The 18,935-nt window shown below is 40.9% G+C and overlaps 1 protein-coding gene across 1 annotated transcript in view; it reads left to right on the top strand.

The window, feature by feature from the left end:
• Nucleotides 1-66: 66 nt before the first annotated feature.
• The window catches only part of LOC104668803 (serine/threonine-protein kinase Sgk3), a 194,785-nt gene continuing 175,916 nt past the window's right edge, over nt 67-18,935 (top strand). The window contains exons 1-2 of the mRNA XM_030937860.1: nt 67-355; nt 12,555-12,859. The gene's annotated coding sequence lies outside the window, so the exon portion shown is untranslated. The remainder of the gene's footprint in view (nt 356-12,554; nt 12,860-18,935) is intronic.

The raw sequence follows: 18,935 nt of genomic DNA, 5'->3' as shown, positions 1-18,935 counted from the left end.
ACTACAAGTACCGTGAGGCCAAGCGGTTCAGCGCTAGCGGAGAGGAGGAAGAGGACGGCAAGAGGGAAAGGGGCCAAATAAAGATGGTGACTTGCGTTGCCTGCCGGTAGTTGTAGTTTTGCTGGGCTCTCCTCGTCGTCTTCCCCACTCTGCAGCCCAAGCCAAAGAGTCTGAGAGACCACATTTCCTAGGATGCCGTGCGGTGCGTCCAGCTGCACTTCCTCCTTAGGCGGAGGTAAGGATTCAGGGAAGCTTGGTTAAAAACAGAGTTAAAGGCAGTGGGAGTCGAAGGAGAGGGTCTGAAGTTCACGACTACTAGAAGGGGAGGGGAGTGGAAAGGATCTCAGTGAAAAAGGTACAGTAAATAAATGTCCAGGGATACTGTGGGCTGGGAAATTGAATAAATGGTCCAATCTAGGCTGAAAGCCATAAGGGGGAAAATAGATGATTCTTGGAAGCTCTGCCTTCTCCCCCTCTCTAGTGCGAGTCACTGAGGCGCCATTTGAGTTCTCGTTTCCTGCATGTCTTGGCAGTTTACAGTACAAATAACGGTACCTTGGATGTCTGTAGAGTTTTATGTGCATATACAAACCCTCTTAACTAGGTTTAATTTCATTTGCTCGTTACCACCCTACTCCCCTAGAGAGTAATAAGAGCTATCATTTATTAAATGCTTAATATGTGCCTGGACAGCATTTACATAACACGATTATCATTTGATCTTAAAAATAACCTTCTTAGGAAATAGGCCCAGAAAGGAAATGACTTGCCAAAGTTCACGCAGCTAATAAGTGACTGGATAGACCTTCAGATCTCAATCCGTGCTCTTTTTACAGATAAGGACATAGGCAGAAAGGTTAGGCCTGTATTACATAGAATAGTAACTAGCATTTGCTTACTATTGCCTTATAGTTTACATGTTTAGTAATATGTTCACATGTATTATCCTCACCAGCCCAAGGTCAAGTCACCAGTTACGCTGGATCCCAATCTCAAACCTATAGAGTGATTTTTATGCTGCTTCTTACCAAAAAATCCAGCCGGGCGCGGTGGCTCACGCCTGTAATCCCAGCACTTTGGGAGGCCGAGGCGGGTGGATCACGAGGTCAGAAGATCGAGACCAGCCTGGCTAACACCGTGAAACCCCGTCTCTACTAAAAATACAAAAAATTAGCCAGGCGTGGTGGCGGGCGCCTGTAGTCCCAGCTACTCTCGGGAGGCTGAGGCAGGAGAATGTCGTGAACCCGGGAGACGGAGCTTGCAGTGAGCCGAGATTGCGCCACTGCACTCCAGCCTGGGTGACAGAGCGAGACTCAGGCTCAGATCTTTTGCTAGGCTTTAGAATCTCCTCTTAGTGATGCAGGAATGTTTACTGTTAAGGAGTCAACAGCTTTATTCTTTTTTCACCTGTGTAGGAAACTGTCTCTTCATACAGAACAATATTCATATGTTAATTGAAAGCTAGTATTAATTATTTTTGTACATTCATCCCCTTTTACTTATCATTCCGGAAATTCCTGCTTTCTGGAAGCTTAGTATCACCTTAGGTAAGTGGACTACCTCAAAAGTTCTAAAACATTTGGCACAAACTAGAGACATTAGTGAAGTCCATGAGATCATTTGAGTCTTCTGTAGCTGCCTGGGAAACCTCCTGATTAGGTTTTGTGTGTGTGCGTGTGTGTGTATGTTTATGTGTATGTATGTAGAATTTGATGCTTTGAAATGAACCATCTGTAAAATAGAGGCCCATAAAGGATATTAGTTTTGATGTGCACCTAATTGTTACAATTTTCTTGAAAAGAAATTAAATATTTGAAAGAGAAATCCTTCGAATGTTATTTTCTTGCCAATTTTACCTCCATGATGGACCCAACCAAGAGAAGTGATTTTTCCTATCTTGGGATATTTTTCTTTATTTTTTATTTTTTATTTTTTTTTGAGACAGAGTTTCACTGTTGTTGCCCAGGCTGGAGTGCAATGGCGCCATCTCGGCTCACCATAACCTCCACCTCCTGGGTTCAAGCGATTCTCCTGCCTCAGCCCACCGAGTAGCTGGGATTACAGGCATGCGCCACCGTGCCCGGCTAATTTTGTATTTTTAGTAGAGATGGGGTTTCTCCATCTTGCTCAGGCTGGTCTTGAACTCCTGACCTCAGGTAATCCACTCGCTTTGGCTTCCCAAAGTGCTGGGATTACAGGCGCCAGCTACTTGCCCGGCCGGAGGGGATATTTTTTCAATAAAGTTTTTCTCAAATAATTAATGCAGGAAAAGTTGTTTATTCTAACACGTTTGGTGGTAACTACACAGATTGGTTTTGGCACTGATTTTTTTATTAACAATTGAATGCTTTATGAGTAGAGAAATTGGATATCTCCTTTAAGTGGAGATTATTTTATGCTGTGACTAAAAGGTTACACCTGCAGTGAAACTTTTTCTCATACAGAATCCAAATAATTGAATTAAAGCTTTGTAGCACATGAGATGACAACAGTCTGCAATTCTAACACCGTCATGTACTTTTATATCTTAACAACACCAAGCCAAATTTTTCTTATTGATGATACATATAGTGAAGTAGATTTTTAAAATTGTATTTGAATGTGTCATTCTGAATCATACCTTTACAAAATAATCACTTCCCACCCCACTGAAGAAATGAGAAGCCTTTTTCTGCCTTGTCTAGATCATTTTTTAAGTTTGTAGATGCACTCAAAGTTCAGAAAGTAAGAAAGCTAACATACAAGGGCAATGAAATTAATCATGCCAAGTTTAATGTGTGAATTAATTCTTTATTACTAGCACTTAGAAGGCATGGGTACCTACAAAGAAAAAAAATTGTTAGGTCAAAAATGGGACATACTGTTTCTTATAAGAGCATAGGAGTGTAGAAAGCCTCTCACCTGCTTATGCAACATCTACAGGCTTCCTTCCTCCATCCCCCCCAAATTCCATGATCTTGCCTAATGAAGATTAACTTAACTACCTAATTAACTTTCACAGGATTTTTGTGGGGTAGATAATAGTTTTTGTTTTCAGTATTCCAGATGAAAAGAATAAGCTGGGCCCCTGACATTAGCTGTGCTGATACACATCTCTTCTACCACCATCACCCCAGCATCACTAATATCTAAATTGCCAAAATTCAGTTGAAATTGAAATTCATCTTTTTCATAGTTTCTAGTATGGCACTTGTAAACTCCCTGTATTGCTTTTAACAAACATGGTAAATGTAAATGCAGAAGTCACCCACTTTTACCAACAGAACAACTATCATTGTTCTTGATATTTTATATTTTATATATATAAGGAAGGGAATCATAACTTTGGGGATTGCTGTAAGTTGGCCACATACCTGCTTATATAAACTATACATCTTTACTAAGAATTGACTGTGTTCTTCCAGACCCGTACCACATATAGTCAGACTTCCAGTCACAAGCTTCCACTGAAGCTCAAAGTGGATTTGTGAGCACTAATTACTGAAGTAGGTATTATAAGAATTTAAAGGGATGCAATATTTCATCTCTGTCTTGGAGGAACTTAGAGTTTAATAGAAGAGAGAGGTTAAACTAAATTGTTCATAAATAGAATAAAGCATAGAATCAAAATACAGGAAATATCACAAATGCTGAGAAAATGTAATTGAGGATTTATTATAGGGCAATGTTTTGAGTATATCATCTTAATCTTTAAAACACTCCTGTGATACAGTATTGTCCTTATCATACAGGATAAGATTTAACTCTAAAGGTTAACATCGTTTTTATTACCACCAGCTATGAAATAGAGCTGGGCTTCAAATCAAGGTTTTCCCTTGTTCGGCACTCAGTCTTTCCACTACATCACAGCTGCTTACTGATTTGAGAGAGAATTAACCAAGAAGTCAATACAAACTGGTGGCCAGTAGCCAAACTCGGCTTGATGTAGTTTTGTTGGGTCAGCAGCAGTTTAACTTCTTTTTTGTTGTTTTTTTTTCCTTTGAGACGGAGTCTCGCTCTGTCGCCCAGGCTGGAGTGCAGTGGCACGATCTCGGCTCACTGCAAGCTCCGCCTCCTGGGTTCACGCCATTCTTCTGCCTCAGACTCTGAGTAGCTGGGACCACAGGCGCCCGCCACCACGCCCAGCTAATTTTTTTTTTTTTTTTTTTTTTTGTATTTTTAGTAGAGATTGGGTTTCACCTTGTTAGCCAGGATGGTCTTGATCTTCTGACCTCGTGATCCGCCTGCCTTGGCCTCCCTAAGTGCTGGGATTACAGGCGTGAGCCACCGTGCCCGGCCTTTTTTTTTTTTTCTAATGTGAATGTCTTTGAGCAGTGGCCAGTATTTCACTCTTTAAGGCCTTACACCAGGGCCCCTTGAGACAAATGACCAAGTACAGAGCTACAAGTTATTCCTTCACACAGTAGTCCTCAAGCTTTAATGTGCATGACAGCCAAATGGAAGACTTACTAAAACACAGATTGCTGGGCTCCATCTTAGAATGAGTGTATCTGAGGTGGAGCCTGAGAATTACATTTCTAGCAAGTTCTCTGGTTGCAGATGCTGCCAGTCCTTGCAAGGATCACACTGAGAATCACTGCTTACCAAACTTGTAGGACACTTTTGGGGAAGGTCTTGTTGTTGTGTTTCTGTTGTTTGTAATACAAAAGGAATTGCGTGTCAGAATGTGCAGAAATAGGTAAAAAAAAGAAAATTAAAATTATCTATCAGAGATTATAACTGCTAACATTTTTAATGGACCATTCAAGCTCTTTTTTTTTCTATGTGTATATAGTATGTACTTTTTTGGAAACAAAAATTATATAAAAATAGCTATTAACACCTTTTTAGCATCTATTGTGCACCAGGATCTTTACACGTAGTATTTACTTAATCCTTTTAATATCCTTATGAAGCAGGTACCATTACTGTTATTATTTTTCGGATGAAGAACTTGAGGCTCAGAAAGGTTAAGTAACTTGTTCAGTGTCTCATTGCTAGTAGGTAGCATAATTAGGATTAAAACCAAAGCAGGGCTGGGTTCACACCTGTAATCTCAGCTCGTTGGGAGGCCAGGATAGGTGGATCACTTGAGGCCAGGAGTTTGAGACCAGCCTGGCCAACGTGGTGAAACCTTGTCTATTAAAAATACAAAAATCAGCCAGGCATGGTGCCTGCCTGTAGTCCCAGCTACTTGGGAAGCTGAGACAGGAGAATTTCTTGAATGCAGTAGATGAAGGTTGCAGTGAGCCAAGATCACGCCACTGCTCTCCAGTCTGGGTGACAGAGTGAGACTCTGCCTTAAAACAAAAAACAAAAAGGAAAACAAAAAATAAAATAAAATCAAAGCAATCTGGTGCCAGAACCACTCTGCTATACTGACTCTTATACTGTGCATATCGTTTTTCTCCTGTATTGTGTAATCACATCATGAGCAATCTTGTTATTAGATATTTCTTGTTTAACATTTAATTTTTAAATTTTATGTAATTTTTTGTTTAAGAGACAAGGTGTTATTATGTTGCCTAGGCTGGAGTTGAACTCTTGGGCTCAAACTATCCTCCTACCTCAGCCTCCCAAGTAACTGGAACCTCCAGCACATACCACCACACTCATATTCTTATTAACATTTTAAGTGAAAGTCTACTTTTTTCTCTTAAAATATTTGAAACATTTAAAGGTATACACAAAAATAATGTAAAAAAACTCATGCAACCACTACTAGATTTAACAAATGTTAATTTTTCAGCATATTTGCTTCATAATCCCCCCTCTTTAAAAAACACATTATAGGCCAGGCGCAGTGCCTCACACCTGTAATCCCAGCACTTTGGGAGGCCGAGACAGGCGGATCAGAAGGTCAGGAGATCTAGACCATCCTGACTAACACGGTGAAATCCTGTCTCTACTAAAAATACAAAAAAAATAGCTGGGCCTGGTGGCAGGTGCCTGTAGTCCCAGCTACTCGGGAGCCTGCGGCAGGAGAATGGGCGTGAACCCGGGAGGCAGAGCTTGCAGTGAGCCGAGATTGCGCCACTGCGCTCCAGCCTGGGTGACGGAGCAAGACTCCATCTCAAAAAAACACATGTTGGCCAGGCTGGTCTTGAACTCCTGACCTCAGGTGATCAGCCCTCCTTGGGCTCCCAAAGTGCTGGGATTACAAGTATGAGCCACTGCGCCTGGCCCAATGAGGTGGATTTTTAAAAGTAAAAGAAAAAAATTGAGTTCCAGAGCTAGAAGTTCCATCCTCCATCTGCCTGAAGCATGCCTTCTGCAATCTTTTGTCTTTTCTAAAGACCAACAAAGTCGTCACTACAACATAAAGGACCCTGTATAATATGGCACCTGGCTTCTCTGACATTATTTCTGTGGTTTGTGTGCTTCAGCCACACTGACCTCCTTGTGGGTCCTCAAACATTGCAAGTACATTCCTGTCTTAGGACCTTGGCACTTGCTCTTCTGCCTGGAAAACTCCTCCCAGGTAGAATTTATATAGTTGTCAGCTCAAATCTCAGTTCCAATGAGATGGTTTTTCTAACCAACGTCTCTAAAACACCACCTCTATCCTTTTTCTCTCTTCCCCTATCCTACTCATTTTCTTTCTTTTTTTTTGCTCTGTCACCCAGGCTGGAGTGCAGTTGCGCGATTTTGGCTTACTGCAACCTCCGCCTCCTGGGTTCAAGCAATTCGCCTGTCTCAGCCTCCTGAGTAGCTGGGACTACAGGCACCCACCACCACGCCCGGCTAATTTTTGTATTTTTAGTAGAGATGGGATTTCACCATGTTGGTCAGGCTGGTCTTGAACTCCTGACCTCAGGTGATCCACCCTCCTTGGCCTCCCAAAGTGCTGGGATTATAGGTGTGAACCACTGTGCTTGGCCCCCACTCATTTTTTTTACACCACTAATCATCAGAAATTATATGATTACTTGTCTGTTGTCGTCCTTACCCACTAGACTCTTTAGTAAGGCTTTTCATAAGGGTGGGCAGTTTGTTGATTGTTGGATTCCCTGTGCGAGGCATATATAGCCTCAATAAATATTGTTGAATGAATTAATGGCTATCATCTATGGCAGTGTGTTTCAGCCTGATATTCAAGCATAAGTTCCTGGAGAATCCACCATTTCTTTACAGTTTAAAAATGTTTGTGTTGTCATTTTGATGCTAATCTAAAGCAAAGTCATATTGTGATTTTTTTTCCAGATGGCATCTTAAAACATGAAGTTTTGAGTGCCTGAATTCACAGAGTTTAGGATTTTGTTTTTATCAGTTGAAAGCCAAAGAACATTATGACAAAACGTGTAAGGTTTCACGATCATTTTGAGAAAAGAGGTGGGAGAGTTGTCACACAGTAGCCCATGGCAAACTCAGTGCTGTAACTGTCAGTGCCACGTTCCCACTAAAAATAGAAATTCTACATAACACGCAGGTACTTACATATATTTGCAAAAACTTAGTCACTGTAAGTAAAGTAGTAAATACACAATGAGGAATTTTTTTTTTTTGGTTCCCAGGAAGAATTAAATTAGATACTATATAATTCAGATTTTAAATAGTCAAAAAATACTAACCTTGTCTTAAAGTAAGACTCTGCTAAAGATTTATCAAGTGATATTCAAACAAAACCGGCTTTCCGGTGTTTTGTAGTGCCAGAATTTTTATTAACATTTGAGATCTGGTTATTTCAAGCTAGCAACAGAAGACCAGGAAGTTAATAATGTAGTGTATTTGTGCAAACAGGTGTTTTTGCATTGACATTATTAAATGTACAGAGGGCCTGGGAGCCGTGACTCATGCCTGTAATCTCAGCACTTTGGGAAGCTTAGACTGGAGGATTACTTGAGGCCAGGAGTTCAAGACCAACTTGGTCAACCACATCTCTACAAGTAATAAATTTAAAATTTTTAAAAATTAGCCAGCTGTACTGGTATGTGCCTGTAGTCCTAGCTACTGGGGAGGTTGAGACAGGAGGACTGATTGAGCCCAGGAGTTTGAGGCTGCAGTGAGCTATGATAGTACCACTGCACTCCAGCCTGGGTGACAGGGAGAGATGCTGTCTCTAAAATAAAAATAAACAATAGATTAGAAGTTGAATCTTAATGCTCATAAACCTAACACTTTACAATTCAAGTTACTATTGATTTTAGTTTATTTTTGTATTTATTTATTTATTTTTTGAGACAGAGTCTCACTCTGTTGCCTAGGCTGGAATGGAGTGGCGCAATCTCGGCTCCCTACAATCTCCGCCTCCCAGGTTTGATTCTCCTGCCTTAGTCTCCGGAGTAGCTAGGATTACAGGCATGTGCCACCATACCCAGCTAATTTTCATATTTTATTTTATTTTATTTTATTTTTGTAGAAATGGGGTTTTGCCATGTTGGCCAGGCTGGTCTTGAACTCCTGACCTCAGGTGATCCGCCTGCCTCAGCTTCCCAAAGTGCTGGGATTACAGGTGTGAGCTACCATGCCCAGCCGAATTACTATTAATTTTTTTTTTTTCTTTTTTTTTTGAGACAGAGTCTCGCCCTGTCACCCAGGCTGGAGTGCGGTGGCCAGATCTCGGCTCACTGCAAGCTCCGCCTCCCGGGTTCACGCCATTCTCCTGCCTCAGTCTCCCGAGTAGCTGGGACTACAGGCGCCCGCCACCTCGCCGGGCTAGTTTTTTTGTATTTTTTAGTAGAGACGGGGTTTCACCTTGTTAGCCAGTATGGCCTCGATCTTCTGACCTCGTGATCCGCCTGTCTCGGCCTCCCAAAGTGCTGGGATTACAGGCTTGAGCCACCGCGCCCGGCCTAGAGTTACTATTAATTTTAAACGGCAATTGTTGGAGCAGGAGAATGCTTATCACTGCAATTGTATTACTTTTGCCTGTTACCTGTCTTTATTTTCCCTTTATTTAGAACCTGAAGGATGCTTTTAGGGTGGAAGAATATAAAGTTTAAGAATTTACTTAAGTGAAAGACTTGTTATATCTTCATTCTAGTAAGAATCTTGAGTTTTTGTAGAAGGGCCCGATCCGTCTCTCTGATCCATTTAACTCTGTCTCCTAAACACAGTCTAATTCAGTTCCTTTTGTATGACATAAAAATCAGAATAAGAAGTACCTGACATACTTTCTACATCTGTAGTTGCAGAAGACATTTTAATAGGTAAGAGCAAAAGCACAAGCCTGCGTACTTCTTTTTTAAGTGGATCATTTAAATAAATCCTTTCGTATTATTCCAAGATATAAGTGCATTGTGATGATGTATAAGAATTTAAATATAAGGCACTCTGCAAGCAGGGTTTTTTATGTAGGTGGGCAGCAGTTTATTGTAGGAAATTATGTGTATGTACTAAGTTAAAGCATCAGCACTAGGTGTCCACAGATTACATCAAAGAGGGCCTCAAATTGAGTATCAGTAAAATCACAAGAAATGGACTACATCTTTTACAAGGACACCTCTGGTACAGCATTTTCCTGTTCAAACATTAATTTCCACATAGCCTGGAATTCTATGGATATTAGTAGGCATCTTGTTGAGGGAAGAGTTCTGTAGTCAAATGTGGACTAAATTAGTTTTATTCTTTTTCCACTGTAGGTCTTCTCAGAGCCTTTCTATGCTAAGGACATTGTGATTCTCCAGAGAGCAATAGTGATGGCTCTAGAATGTCTAGGAAAAAGAAGGGCTTAATGTCAGGAGTCTGCTGGGGGCACACAACACTGGACTATGTCCTCCTGCACATTGTTTCATATCGAGTGTTTATTTTGTGGTGATCTGGGATGCTGATAGAAATAATTGGATGTTACTGTCCTAAGCCACGTCTGCATTATTTTCGTTATTTATTTATTTATTTATTTATTTATTTATTTATTTATTGAGACAGAGTCTCGCTCTGTCACCCAGGCTGGATTGTAGTGGTGCGATCTTGGCTCACAGCAACCTCCGCCTCCCAGGTTCAAGTGATTCTCCTACCTCAGCCTCCCAAGTAGCTGGAATTACAGGCACCTGCTACCATACCTGGCTAATTTTTGTAGTTTTTGTAGAGATGAGTTTCACCATGTTGGCCAGGCTCATCTCAAACTCTTGACATCAGGTGATCCACCTGCCTCGGCCTCCCTGCTGGGATTATGGGCGTGAGCCACTGCGCCTGGTCCTCTCTGCACTATTATTGATATGTAGCATTTTCACACTTCTATGGCTATGAAACCATTCTGAACCTATATCAGAGGCGCACACTTTAGGAAAAACCAATACAGACAGTAGTGCCTCTTGTTATGGTTTTTGCTTTTATCAGAGCGTTGGAAAAGGTCCTCTTTATCCCCAAGATCAGTTAATGCTTCCTTATGTTGTCATTTCTGTGGGCTTTTTTCCATTTAATGTTTTAATCCAGTTGAAATATATTTTTTTATATGATGTAAAAGACATTCAGCTCATTTTGTGCATGTATTTATTGATTGAAAAATGCCAGTTATTCCCAAACCTTGCATTAAATGTGTTTTTGTTTTTGTTTTCAGGTATGCAACCCTTCAGATCAAAGCTTACCAATAAATTCAGTATGTAGAACAGATTAGTGTAGTTGAAGTGGGGAAGAATGAGAGTTATCCCAACCAGCCAGCACCCCCTACCCCCATTCCCACACTTTCCCTCATGGGAGGCTGCCAGGAGCACTTTGAAAACCATTGGAAAGGCCGGGCACGGTGGCTCACGCTTGTAATCCCAGCACTTTGGGAGGCCAAGCAGGCGGATCACCTGAGGTCAGGAGTTCAAAACCAGCCTGGCCAACTTGGCGAAACCCCATCTTTACTAAAAATATGAAAATTAGCCAGGCGCAGTGGTGCACACCTATAATCCCAGCTACTGGAGAGGCTGAGGCAAGAGAATTGCTTGAACCCGGGAGGCAGAGGTTGCAGTGAGCTGAGATTGTGCCATTGCACTCCAACCTGGGTAACAGAGTGAGACTTCGTCTCAAAGAAAAAAAAAAAAAAACCCATTGGAAAAATTCATCCTCTTATAAATGACTTGAAATGCCACCTCCGTAATATACTACATTAAAAACTTTACATACTTCAATTGTTTTTCTCTTTTTGTGCCAAGTCATACTTTGAAGAGCCCAAGAGCTTTATAACATAACAAAAGAAGAAACTGAAATGTCTAATAAATGTGTACGTAACAATATGAGTTGTTTGTGTCTTTTTTGGCCAATAAAATTAGCACAGATCTTTAAAATAATATGCAGCATTGGTAAAAGCTGAATAAATACCTTTAATATAGAGAAGATTTAACTTAGTAAAACTATGTTTGGTAGATAACGTGTGTCAAAAGTTTATAATGCTCATCGTTTGATCCAGCATCTCACTTACAGGGTTTCACCCTAAAGAAATAAACAGAAGCATGTGAAAAAAATTTGCTATTTATATTATTGACAAAATTGAAGATGATCAATAACAGTGTGGGACTGGGTAAATGAATCATGGCACATCCCCATGAGATGGGATACTCTTCAGCCATAGAAGTGATACTGTAGAAAGAAAAATATTGAGTGCTTGTGATGAATCTGGCACCATACCAGGCACCTCATTTATACTGTCTTAAGCCTAACAATACCTCTATACGATCAGTATTATTATTCCCATTTATAAGTGAGAACACACTCAGAGAAGTTAGGTAAGGTTCAAACAACTAGTAAGGTAGTGTTGCTGAACTTCAACCCATGTCTACTCTTAACCCTTATTCTTAGCCACTGTCATGATACAGGAAAATACTATTTACTGACAGTTTGTTTTAATGCAATTTAACTGACATTAAACATCAAATGAAAACTCCTATATGCAATCCCTTCTTCCTTTCCAAAGTTCCTAGGCTTGGTAATTTTTTATCCTAAAGTGAATTTGTATGTTTTTTATTGCTTATGAAAGTATTACATGCGTACTCTAAGAATTCAAACTGTACAGAATGTTATAAAGTAGCTGCATCTTTAGTTGTAAATTATACCATCTGTATATGATATGATGGATTCATAGGCTCTTTCCACTTCCCTCAATTCTGTTCTTGCTGTGGTATCAGCTTGTGGGCCCTGGTTTTGGATAGAGATGAACTAGAAAGGCAAACTGAGTGGAGTGCAGGTGTGGGTGCTTGGCTTTCACCACAGGTGATTAGAAACACTGATTCTGGAGCCAGTCTGGCTAGATGGAGTCCCAGCTCTTACTTACCAGCTGTTTCGACTTGGGCAACTAATAGGAGTGCTTACTGCTTGTGATATGCGTGCACGGTTTCCCCATTTGGTCTTTATGAGTTAGATATTTTTATTCCCTTTTTATACAGATGACAAAACTAAAATTCAGAGAGGTTACATATGGAAGTAGAATGAATCATTAGACCCATTTCTAGGACTATGGACAAGATAAATACTGACAGCTGCTTGGCCAGGAGATAGCAAAATGGTGACAAATGAGAAACAGACCTGCATAGCTGTCACACTCTCTAAAACCAAGGGGTATTGTTTTAAGATAGAGGACTGGGTGAGTATCAGAAAGCTGTGCTTTGAAAACCTGACTGCTTTTAAGTATTTCCTATTTTGTTCTCATTTTGTAGGTATTAGAATTATTTCTGAATTTATCAGTCTCTCATTTGTGCTTTGGGGAAGCAGAAAAGGCAAAAGGGGTCTTTGGCCATCTTCTGCTGGAGCTTTTAGAGAGGATGTGTGTCCGAGAGACCAGATGTGCCGAGTTTGACATCCCAGAAGCCCAAGAGGAAAAGAACCACAGGGAGGAAAAGACTGTCCAAAGGCTTCTGTAGTCTTCTCTGCTCTAACCTTGGAAGGTTTTGAACAATATTTCTCAGAGGATGGCCTTTCACTTACTCATCTGTCCAGCATGACTCATCCCCAGGAGTGTTGAGTAAGTGAAATTTTGCTGTATTCATGTTTTTGTGACTTATAAAATATGATAAGGAGAGAACATGAACTCTGGAGTCAGACATGTTAGCTCGGACATGATACTCTTGGCTTTGTCATTTAGTAGTTGAGTAATTTTGGGCAAGCTAATGTCTCTGGTCTTTCTCATCTGTAAAATGAGAATAAATGAAACCTACTAACCAGAATTGGTATGAAAATGAAATGTGGCAGAAAAAAAATGCAAGTGAATAGTATCACCACTGACACACAGGCACTCAAGGCCCTTCCTGTCTCTAATCAGGTATAGATTTGGGGCAACATTTGGCCAGGTCTTGTTTATCTTTCTGTTCATCTCTTCTGTCTAATTCAGTGCTTTGTTTACAATGAATGTCTTACAAATGCTGACTGAACAACACTAGCATACCTGCATGAACAATAGGTACATAAATTTTAGATGTATTTCAATGCTTATTAATCTATCCTGTCAGAGAAGAACTGCCAGTTATAGATAAATATGCCAGGTCAGGGCTGAAGAGTTGGGCAGGTTGTTATCTGCATGGGGTCACTAGGCTCCAGTGGAGAGGTAGGGGCTAAGCTCTCACCCCCTCTGCAGCCACCTGGCACCCAGTTTCAGTTTCCTGAAAGAGAACCTTTTACCAGCTGACAACTGTCTCATCTCTTCTGAGGTTTCCTCTTATAAACAATTTGCTCTGCTTGAGTTTTTTTTATTTTGAAATTATGAAATACTTAAAATGTAAAGAAGATAATGTGACACACATTTACCCATAATTGAGATTGCCATAATTGCTATAACTTTTTCAAAATTTTGACTTAATTTTAGACTTTTAGAAAAATTGGCCAGGTATGATGGCTCATGCCTGTAATCCCAGCACTTTGGGATGCCAAGGTGGGTAAATTACTTGAACCCAGCAGTTCGAGACTTGCCTGGGCAACATAGTAAGACCTCGGCTCTACTAAAAACAAATAAAAAAATAAGTAGCCAACCATGGTGGTGCATGCCTGTAGTCCCAGCTACTCGGGAAGCTGAGGCAAGAGGATAACCTGAGCCCAAGGGAGTTGAGGCTGAAGCCTGGGTGACAGAGGAAGACCCTGCCTCAAAAAAAAGAAAAAGAAAAATTATTTTTATTACAAAGAATTCCCATATACCTTCCACAGTTTCCCAAATGTTAATATTTTTCCACATTTGCTTTATCCTTGTCTCTCGATATTACATTTGCTGGTTATATTTTTCTGAACCATTTAGGAGAAATTTGCATACATGATGACTGTTTCCTCCTAAATACTCCAGTCCTAATTTTCTAAAAATAAGGACATTCTCTTACACAACCATGGAACAATTATCAAAATCTGGGAAACTAACATTGATAGAATACTTTAATCTAGATATCTTATTCAGATTTCACCAGTTGTCCTAATAATGTACTAAAATTATTTCTGGATTATGTCTATCTCATTTATAGTAAAAGAAAATCCTGGATTATGCATTACACTCTGTTGTGTATCTTTAGTCTCCTTCATGCTGAACACTTCCTCAGTCTGGCTTTATCTTTCATGACATTGACATTTTGTAAAAATACAGGCCAGTTTTTTTTTTTTTTCCTTTTTGAGATGGAGTCTCAGTCTGTTGCCCAGGCTGGAGTGCAGTGGTGCGATCTCGGCTCACTGCAACCACTGCCTTCCGGGTTCAAGCAAGTCTCCTGCCTCAGCTTCCCAAGTAGTTGGGACTACAGGTGCCTGCCACCACGCCAGGCTAATTTTTTGTATTTTAGTAGAGATGGGTTTCACTGTGTTGCCCAGGGGTGGTCTTGACCTCCTGAGCTCACATAATCAGCCCACCTCGGCCTCCCTAAGTGCTGGGATTACAGGCGTGAGCCACTGCGCCCGGCCTAGGCCAGTTACTTTTGCAGAATATCCTTCCATTTGGATTTTTATTCTCTTTTCTTCCCTTCCTCCTTCTCTCCCCTCCCCTCCCCTCCCCTCCCCTCCCCTCCCCTCCCCTACCTTCCCCTCCCCTCCCCTCCTTCCCCTCCCCCTCCCCCCTCCTCCCCTCCCTCCCCTCCCCCCCCCTCCCCTCCCCCCTCCCCTCCCCCCCCTCCTCTCTCTCCCTCCTTCTTCCTCTCCTTCCTTCCTTCCTTCCTTCCTTCTAAAGCATTTTAGGTAGAGCTAAAACTTCACCTCTGCACCCATCTCCTGCTCTCCCTGTCTGTTTCTTCCTTTGTCAAGGAACCTGCTTTCTAATGTGTTTTTGTCCTTTTACTACATGTGATAAGATCTATAAACACTGATTTTTTGGTATCTATTGAGGCTTGCTTTTTGACCCAGTACATGACCACTTTTATAAACGTTCTGTATAATGTAAGAAAGAATGTGCACTCTTCAGTTATTTAAATGAGTTAATAAGTGTAAAGCACTTACAACCAGTGCCTGTTGCATCATAAGAACCATTCAGTGTCAAATTTTTAAAATAATAATATGAATGTATAGTTTTATGTAAATCCAATAGCTCAAATTTGTTAACTGTCTTGTTTTTGAGACGGAGTCTCGCTGTGTCGCCCAGGCTGGAGTGCAGTGGCCGGATCTCAGCTCACTGCAAGCTCCGCCTCCCGGGTTCCCGCCATTCTCCCGCCTCAGCCTCCGAGTAGCTGGGACTACAGGCGCCCACCACCTCGCCCGGCTAGTTTTTTGTATTTTTAGTAGAGACGGGGTTTCACCGTGTTAGCCAGGAGGGTCTCGATCTCCTGACCTCGTGATCCACCCGTCTCGGCCTCCCAAAGTGCTGGGATTACAGGCTTGAGCCACCGCGCCCGGCCTACTGTCTTGTTCATATTTTGTATGTTTGAGCTCTTAATCTTTAGATAAGTTCATTAAAACCTCCCCGTGATTGTGATATGTCCATTTTTGCATGTCTCCTACCAACTTTGTCTCCCAGCGTGGGAGTGAGAGGTCCAGGCCAGTCATCTGGATCCTGTCTCCTGATCCTTCCTGTAAGTGAGAGCTGTGCTTCACTGCACAGCAGAGAATTCAGACAGAAGTCTGGGCACTGACTGAGCAGAAAGGGTATCACAGGGACATAGAGATTAATGAATTCAAACAGACAGAGAATCACAGTGGCATTGCCATCTCCCCTTTTGTAAGCTTTTGCACTGCAGTCTAATCATCACTTGCTGCCCTCTCATATTTCTTCTCTCAAAATGCCTCTTCTGTTCTCTCAACACTAATTCCTCAGAAGTTTAGGCCAATTTTTTGGACAGTAGTCACCAAATTCCCTGTTTTTAACATTTCAAAACTACATTTCAATATTCACGTGATACTTATGGGACCAGAAGCTTGAAGAGAAATATTTCTTAACTGATTAAATATTGAATATTGTTGGCTGTACAGTGGTAAACAAAATATACATGGAGATTTCAGAAGAGTGGAGACATGAAACAAATAAATTGCTGAGAGGATAGAGAGCTGGACTCTATAAGGAAAAAAACAGTAAGTGGGGAAGGGTGTGCCAGGAGTAACATCCCAACCGGCTCTCAGAGGGTCATGGACCAGGGCAGACCTTGGCCACTAAGCTCTGAAAGAAGCCACGAGGCTAGAGCACATGCAACCGGGTGGTGTCCAAAAGACAGGGGCTAGCTCCCAGAGGACTACATGAACCACAGGAGAGCTTTGGATTGTGTTCCAGGAATGGGAATCCATTGAAGGGTTTTAGGAAAAGAGTGAGGCCAGGTGCAGTGGCTCACACCTGTAATCCCAGCACTTTGGGAAACTGAGGTGGGTGGATCACCTGAGGTCAGGAGTTCAAAACAAGCTTGACCAACATGGTGAAACCCTGTCTCTACTAAAAAATACAAAATTAACCAGGCATGGCAGTGCATGCCTGTAATCCCAGCTACTTGGGAGGCTGAGGCAGGAGAATCACCTGAACCCTGGAGGTGGAGGTTGCAGTGAGCTGAGATCGTGCCATTGCACTCCATCCTGGGCAAATAAGAGTGAAACTCCATCTCAGAAAAAAAAAGAAAAAGAAAAGAATGAGATGACTGGATTTATGGTCTTAAATACAGCTATAGCTAGTAGGTAGAGAATGACTAGAGAGGGTCAAGAGTGGAAGCAGGAGCCGGATGTGGTGGCTCACGCCTGTAATCCAAGAATTTTTGAAGGTTGAGATGGGTGGATCACTTGAGGTCAGGAGTTCAAGACCAGCCTGGCCAACATGGTGAAACCCCATCTTTATTAAAAATGCAAAAATTATCTTGTGTGGTGACACACACCTATAGTCCCAGCTACTCAGGAAGCTGAGGCAGGAGAATCACTTGAACCTGGGAGGCGGAGGTTGCAGTGAGCTGAGATCATGCCACTGCATTTTAGCCTGGGCGACAAAGTGAGACTCCATCTCAAAAAAAAAAAAAAAAAAAGAATTGTTTTTCACAGTTCATGGTGACCACCATAGCCACCTCATAAGTCTGGAAGGTCTACTGTTATAACCATAACTCCCTCCCCTCCTTTGAATGTTTTGAGTATTTTGTTAAAAACTTTTCATTTTGTAAAAGTCAAACTTATATAAGAGAATAGCACAATAAACATCCATGACTTTGATTCAATTCTTGTTTGCCAATATTCACATCACCTGACATTTTTTTCTTTACTGTAATATTTTAAAGCAAATCCTAAATATTATGTAATTTTGTTCCTTCATTAATCAAGGATCCATCTCTAAGATATGAACATTTTCTTACATACTACAAAGCCATGTTCATTTAATTTTTAATTAATAATTTATTAGTAATATCTAATATCAATTCCATAACCAGATATCCCTGATTATATCAAAAATGTCTTTTTACAGTTGATTCATTTGAATCAGGATCTCACTAAGGTCCACACAATGCATTTGGTTGTTAGATCTTTTAGTTCTCTTTTAATTCAGGACACTGCTTTTTTTCCCTCCTTTTTACTTTCACTCTCTTTAGAAAATGTATGTTATTGACTCATAGAAACTGAATTAATTGTCCTGTAAAAGTCTCAATACTATTATAAATAACAAAAATTCATAAATTAAAAAAAAAAAAAGGACAAACTATGGTGTTTGAGGCTTCACTTTAAACTTCAGCAAGTCAGATTATCACTTTGGAATGTTCTTTGAAGTATCTGGCACACAGTCCAGTCCAGTGAACCATAAAAACTTCCTACTTGGCACACATATTGCACATTGTTTAATAAGAATGCTTATTGCACATTAATAAGAATGCTTGTGCTTAGTGTTTTTTGTTTGTTTGTTTGTTTGGAGACAGAGCTTTGCTTTTGTCACCCAGGCTGTATACAGTGCAATGGCATGATCTCAGCTCACTGCAACTTCTGCCTCCCAGGTTCAAGCAGTTCTCCTGCCCCAGCCTCCCAAGTAGCTGGGATTACAGGTGTGCCACCATGTCCAGCTAATTTTTGTATTTTTAGTAGAGACGGGGTTTCACCATGTTGGCCAGGCTGGTCTCAAACTCCTTACCTCAGGCAATCTGCCCATCTCAGCCTCCCAAAGTGCTGGGATGACAGGCATGAGCCACCACCCCCAGCCATGCTTAGTGTTTTAATTTATCATCCAGTCTTCTCAGGTGCTTGACCTGCTTACTATGATTTGTCAACTGTTGTTAAGTTAACTGAATCTAAAAATAGCACACAGTTTCTCAGACATTTTTAAAAACCATTAAGATGATGCTTCAGTTTGCTAACCTCAGTCTTCACTTCAGAAATCAGAAAACTAAAAATAGTTGAAATGAAGGTAGCATCAGTAAAAACCAAGTTTGTTTCCACTTTGAGGATATATAGAAGGAGCCATGACCAAATAACACATGTGTTCTTTAACCCAGTGTCTGTCTTCACCAAGAAGGATGAGTTTGGTTGGCTGTAATTGGCCACTGTTGTCAATGGAGTAAAGAGTCTTGCTACCTGCAGGAACTAGAATTACATCACTGGGATTTTTCGCTTTGTTTCTTCAATGGGTTATAGTGTACGAATATTATTACAAAAAAAAGATTTAAAAATATTCATCTAATGTTAATCATTTTGAATTATTT

Source organism: Rhinopithecus roxellana, chromosome 9 (assembly GCF_007565055.1).
Source record: "Rhinopithecus roxellana isolate Shanxi Qingling chromosome 9, ASM756505v1, whole genome shotgun sequence".
Lineage (NCBI taxonomy): Eukaryota > Metazoa > Chordata > Mammalia > Primates > Cercopithecidae > Rhinopithecus > Rhinopithecus roxellana.
Note: the sequence above shows the minus strand (reverse complement) of the source record. Positions and strands in the feature narration are given on the sequence as shown.